Here is a 6,695-nt window from a genome sequence, read left to right as displayed (position 1 = left end):
CTCTTAGTTGTTAATGCTTCCTCCCTCCTCAGATTAGATTGGATTTACTTATCTGAGTCAATGTTCCATCTCCAAAGTGCCTGGCACAATACCTTACACATAGTAGGCACTTAACAAACACTTCATGAATTGAATCAACCATTAAGACGCTAAATGGGCCATTGTTAATTTGGTATTTTTCATCATTTAGATACAGCCTGTGTTTCTGTTTTAATAGCAGACTTGGGTATTAATTAATCTAATTCTCCAGCATAAAGGTTGGAAAAAAAAGCTGTCAAAACCCTACTGAAAGAAACCTTCCTTTGGTTTTCCAGTCAGTCAGTCATTTGAATGACATTTATTGAGTACAACTATAGGCAAGAGCATGTACCTATGAAGGTAAAAGCCAATTAGCCCACACCTAGAAAAGTAAATAGATCATTCCATATATAATTCTCCTCTCATATATCTCAGAGAATTCTCTATAATATCCCCTTACTGTTGTATTGTTGCTACTCTTTCCTTCTCTTAATGATGAACAAAACCCTCTTATATCCTACTGTCCCCCAGGAAGTGAAGCCAAGATGGCGGCATAGAACTAGGAAAATTCCATATACCCCCTCCATAACCACCTCAAATACCTGTAAAAAATGACTCTAAACAAACTTTAGGGCTACAGAAACCACAAAGTGACAGAGAGCAATAAACCTCCTGCTGAAGACAGTCTGGTGGGCCAGCAGCAAGCGGCCAGCGCAGAGTGCTGGGAGCCAAGCCCATCCCCACCTGAATCCCTGGTTTTAGCCTCAGAGTGGCCTGACTAGCTGCCAGCTGGAGAGACTTTGGGAGAGTGGATCACCAGCAGTTGTGGCAGTTTCCAGAATTATCAACCCAGAAATTCCAAAGACAAAGTGAGAGGTCAGTGTGGACTTTGTGGGAACAGGGGGTCCAGGAGTGCAATCCAGCCTCTGCCCCCAAGGGAGAAGCAGCTGAGGCTGTCATGGGCAGCTGCCTCCCCATGGCTGGTTCACAGCTCCTGGCCTGCAGATTGTAGGGGGACTAAGCAACCATTCTGAGGGCAATTGCTCTTGCTTTAACCTGCTTGGATCTAGATTGCTGTCTAGGGTGGAGGTCCTAGGGTATGTGAACAGGTGCCAGAGCCAGTGGAGACTTTTGAGAGGGCACCCAACTAATAGCTCCAGCAGTTGTGAAAACCCCAGTGATTTGGGACAAAGCTCTCCTCAGAGTTCTACTGTGGTAAAAAGCTCAAAGGTCAAATAATTGAGTAGCAACATGAGCAAGCAAAGGAAGCAAAGCAAGAACAGCAATCCGACTTTGGATTCCTTTTTTGGGGACAAAAAGGATCAAAGCATGGAATGTCAGGAAGACAATGAAGTCAGAACTCCTGCACCAAAAGCTTCCAAGAAAAATATGAACTAGTTACAGGCCATAGAGGAGCTTAAGAAGGATTTTGAAAACCAAATAAGAGAAGTGGAGGAAAAATTGGGAAGAGAAATGAGAATGATGCAAGAAAATCATAAAAAGAGAGTCAACAACTTGACTGAAGAAAATAACACCTTAAAAATAGACTAACTCAAATGGCAAAAGAAGCTCAAAAAGGCAATGAGGAGAATAATGCCTTAAAAAGCCAAATTTGCCAGATGGAAAAAGAATCTCAAAAGCTCACTGAAGAGAATCATTCCTTCAGAATTAGACTGGAGCAAATGGAAGAAGCTAGTGGGTTTATGAGAAATCAAGATACTATTAAACAGATCCAAAAAAAGAAAAAAATATAAGGCAATATGAAATATCTCATTGGAAAAACCACTGACCTGGACAATAGATCCAGGAGAGATAATTTAAAAATTATTGGACTACCTGAAAGCCATGATCAAAAAAAGAACCTAGAAATCATCCATCAAGAAATATCCTACTCTCCCCTGGGTTATGTGTTTTTCAAAGTTAGGGGAATAAGTTTAGTCAGATATGCAACTTTAGGTTGAATGTGGGAAAAAGCACATCATTGCTTAGATTCTTCCAGTGATAAGGCAGAAAGCAAATTCCATTAGGGCAAGGATGATTCCAATTTTATGTTTGTATTCCCAGATCCTGGCCCAGTACCTTGCTGTATCTGCAGCTTCTTGCTGTTTCTTACACGTGACACTACATCCCCTTTCTCAGTGACTTCACACTGGCCATTCCCTATGACTGGAATGTATTCCCATCTCCCTCCATCTAATGGAATTCCTTACTTGGCCCAAGATCTGACTTAAGTACCACTGTCTACTTCCTGATCCCAACTATTAATGCCATTCTTCCTAACTACCTTGTAGGCAGGAGAATTCTCGAGCCAGCTTATACAAGCTCTCAGACTGTTAAATTTTGAATGTGAGCATTTATAACTCAAATATTGGCAATAACTAAAAATACCTTAGGTTCTGGACCAAGAATGATGGATCTGGCCTCTCCTTCATGACTTTGGAAGAGCAGAGTTTCTTTGTGGATAAAAGTGGTTGTGGAGGCACATGATGAACTGGTCAATTTGCCTGAATTTCATAGATCTGGAGCTGAAAGTGCCATCTGGTCCAACCCTCTAATTTCACAAACTGACCAAGAAATTGCATAGGTGCTATTTAGTCAGTCAGTCAACAAGCATTTATTAAGTGCCTACTAGATGCCAGGTATGGTGTAAAGCCCTAGGAATAGAAAGGCAAGACATTACCTTCCCTCAAACCCAAATCCTTTCACTACAGAACCAGAACTCTGTACACCATAGATGACAGATTTAGACATGAACAGATCCTTAGATATTTAACCTCCTACTCATCAAACGGGCCAAGATGAGAAAAAAAGGAAAATGGCTATTGTTGGAAGGGCTTCAGGAGATCAAGTACATCAAGGCATTGCTGGTAGACCTGAGGTTGGGAAGACTTAAGTTCAAATCTATTCTCAGACACTTACTAGCTGGGTGAATCTAGGCAAGTGGCTTAACAGCTGCTTGCCTCAGTTTCCCCATATGTAAATTGGGAATAATAATAGCACCTACCACCTATCAAAGAATATAATAATTATAAGGCCTGGTACATAATAAACACTACTTAAATGTTAGCTATTATTATTTGTTACAAGGGAAGAAGGGAGAGTCAAGAAGGAGAAAAAAGGTGATAAAAATAAGATAATAGAATATCAATAAAACATTAAAAAGAAAGAAGAGAGCAGAAGGAAACACATAAGCAGGGCAGTGTTGATACTATTATGCTAAATTTAATACAAGCTTTTCTAAAAAGTTGTACATAAGAAAGTCATGGTTTTATATAGTCTTTCTCATTTATATATTGAAATATTTATGTTTGTTTGTCAAAATCATAATAAAACAAAAAAAAAGAAAAATTATCACCTGTAATAAAAAAATAAGGAAGCAGAAGCCCAGAAAAGTTATGGTGTTTGAGCAAAGAGCTAAGATTTAAATCCGGTTCCTCTGATTCCAAAATCGGCTCTCTTAATAACATATCCTGCTGGGTGGCAAACACCACTAAAACCTGATCTCAGCTTACTTTGTAGACTCATATCTCATCATTTTCTGAGAGCTCCTATACCTAACAATAGAAGGAATAATGGGGGAAGCCACAGTTCCTTAACATGAAAAGAGAAGTGGATTTTATGATATTAAAAATTCCATAATTCAATGAGAAACTCTAAATACCAGTATCTCTAAAATTCTCCCCCAAATTCATCTTCAATTTATAATGGCAATGGAGAGAATAGAAGTATTGATAAGTGAGGGCAACATTCTTGGGTAAAGCAATCATCACATGAAAGAGGCTGGGAAGCCTTCTTCTGAAAAGACATGATGAGTTGTAACTGAAGGAAAATCCAGGAATGTTCTAGTCTGCTAACTAGGTAGTGAAGAAATGAACCTTTAGTTAGCTGTGGAGTTGGAACTTGGGTGCATTTAAAAGGCACTAACCAGCTTAAGAGAGTCTCTTATTTTCACTCTTTTCCTTCCTATGAGGAAAGAGAAGTTGCTATAGATCTCTGATGGGGAAAGGTCTCGGCTCTCACTCACCATTTGAGATCAACGTGTGGTGAGTGAACACAGGACTCTGTTCTTTGTCTCTGCATTTTGCTCTTTCTTACTTTTAAAAGAAAAAATATTGGAGATAGTTATTATTTTGTGAACTTCAAAAGGTCAAAATGGTTGGCTACTAGAGGTTAGAGAGTTAGCATCAATGCCAGGATTTGAAGCACCAAAGCCTGCGCCCATGCCAGATTTTGTGACCAGGACAAATGATGAGAATTAAAGTTGAAAGTGACCTGTTTGACCCAGCAAAAACTGAAGGCAAGCAAGAGAAAATACAGTTATTCATCTTCGGAAGTGAAGTTGGTGGGGCAAACACTATGCAAAAATTACTTTAATTTTGAGTCCACTCTCCCCAGGGACCAAGGTGGTATACATGTGCCCCAGGGTTTTGGAGAGAAGAGGTGTTTATCTTTCTGGGTCTGTATTTCTTCAAAATAAATATCCCCCTGTAAAAAAAATAAAAGGCACCTAGGTGGCAAAGTGGACAGAGTATGGGGCCGGGAGTGAGGAAGACTCATCTTCCTGAGTTCAAATTTGGCTTCAAACACTTATTAGCTGTGTGACCCTGGGCAAGTTACTTAATCCAATTTGCCTCAGTTTCCTCATCTGTAAAATGAGCTAGAGTAGGAAATGGAAAACCACTCCGGTATCTCTGCCAAGAAAACTCTAAACAGGGTCACAAAGAGTCAGACATGATGGAACAACAGCAAAATCCCTTTGTAAAAGCTAATTGATGTTAATTTGTTAAATGGAACAAGAGTGTTAATTGCTGGAGGTTAACAGTGGGAAGAAACACACTGGAATAGAGGATCAATTAGAAAAAGACACCTCCAACCCTAGAAGCCTGAGGGAGAGAGAGGGTGTAGAATCTCACAACAAGCCTAATAAATGGCACCATAGCTAAAACTTTAACTGCACTGGAAGGGGGCAAGAGTGGGGGTTATCCTTCATCTTACTAATACTAAATTGCACTTAAATAGTGCTTTAAGGTTTACAGGCATTTAACTCATTATTTTATTTGATCCTCACAATCAGTGCTTCAAGGAAAGTGGTACAGATATTTTCCTCATTTTTTAAATTAAGAAATTGAGGGTCATCGATCCCTAGTAAATAAGACTCAAACCTATATCTAAGGATTCCGAATCTGAAATCGAATTCTTGGAAACTTTCACATATTTCTCTTAGTTCTTCCTTCTAAGGCCAAGAAAAACATGTCTCATCATTCTTCCCCCTAATCATTCTGCAAATACTTGAACTTGCAATCATCCTCCCTCCCCTCTAAATTTTTGGCTCCAGTCTTGACATCCAGATTTTCTTCAACCAATCATCCTATATAAGGTAGCCTATATAAATTATGAGGAAATAGCTTAATTCCCACCCAAAGTACAAGTATTGGGTCCCGAAGCAAGGACACATCTCTCCCTCAGGGCTCTAGGGGTAACTCCTTGAGGATTCAGGTTTATTTTTCTAATGCCATCAGTTCAAGATGCCACCGGTGTGCTTCCCTCAGGCCCCCAAGATTCACACTTGAGAATCATTTCAGTCAGCCTTAATTAGCTTTTAGAAAGGCAACATAGGAAAAAGAGAAGATAGAAAACATTTCCTCCAAAAGCTGGCGACACACTCTCCTACAAATACGTGGAGGGTGCAGGGGAAAGTAGACTCAAGTCTAGAGAGCATATGTGGTAAAGGAGTAACTCATGACAAACGAGCGCCCACGTTGGCTGCGGCTCCTCCGCCGCCGCCGCCGGTCGTCCTCTGGCCCCTTGCTGCCGCCATGCCTGGAGGTCTGCTGCTCGGAGACGAGGCCCCCAATTTCGAGGCGGACACCACGATCAGCCGCATCCGTTTCCACGACTTCCTCGAAGACTCATGGGGCATTCTCTTCTCCCATCCTCGGGATTTTACTCCAGTGTGCGCAGCAGAACTGGGCCGTGCTGCAAAGCTGGCCCCAGAATTTGCAAAGCGGAATGTTAAGATGGTCACCCTTTCTATTGACTCTGTCCAAGACCATCTTGCCTGGAGTTAGGATATCAATGCATACAATGGAGAGGAGGCCACAGAGAAGCTTCCTTTCCCCATCATTGATGATCACAAACGGGATCTTGCTGTCAAGTTGGGCATGTTAGAGCCAGATGAACGGGAATGGGCAGGGCATGCCTCTGCCAGCTCGTGTGGTATTTATTTTTGGCCCAGATAAGAAGTTGAAGCTGCCTATCCTCTACCCAGCAACTGCTGGCAGGAATTTTGATGAGATCCTCAGTGATTGATTCCCTTCAGTTGACAGCATACAAGAAGGTTGCTACTCCTGTTGACTGGAAATGTGGGGACAGTGTCGTGGTTGTTCCAACTATCCCTGAAGAGGAGTCCAGAAAACTGTTTCCTCAAGGCTTCTTCACCAAAGAGCTCCCTTCAGGCAAGAAATACCTACGGTACACCCCTCAGCCATAGGTTACTCCAGCAAATCCATGCTGGGGTCTGGCTGGGGCTCCCTTGAAGATCTCTGCCAGAAGGGATACCAGCCTGCCAATCATGTCTTTCTACAGTAATTGATTTAAACATCTTGGGGTGATAAAAGTCAGGAGTCTTTGGGATGCTCTGTTAATGGCTTGTTAAATGAAAATGGCACTAAAAGTCA

General features: G+C 41.3%; 1 pseudogene; it reads left to right on the top strand.

Moving 5' to 3' along the window:
• The first annotated feature begins 5,834 nt into the window (after positions 1-5,834).
• On the top strand, positions 5,835-6,508 carry LOC138159808 (peroxiredoxin-6 pseudogene; annotated as a pseudogene).
• Positions 6,509-6,695: the final 187 nt, after the last annotated feature.

Source organism: Petaurus breviceps, unplaced genomic scaffold, assembly GCF_028583685.1.
Source record: "Petaurus breviceps papuanus isolate PSGF00001 unplaced genomic scaffold, PetGlider_PUasm1.0 178, whole genome shotgun sequence".
Classification (NCBI taxonomy): domain Eukaryota; kingdom Metazoa; phylum Chordata; class Mammalia; order Diprotodontia; family Petauridae; genus Petaurus; species Petaurus breviceps.
This window is presented reverse-complemented; position numbering and strand designations above follow the sequence as displayed.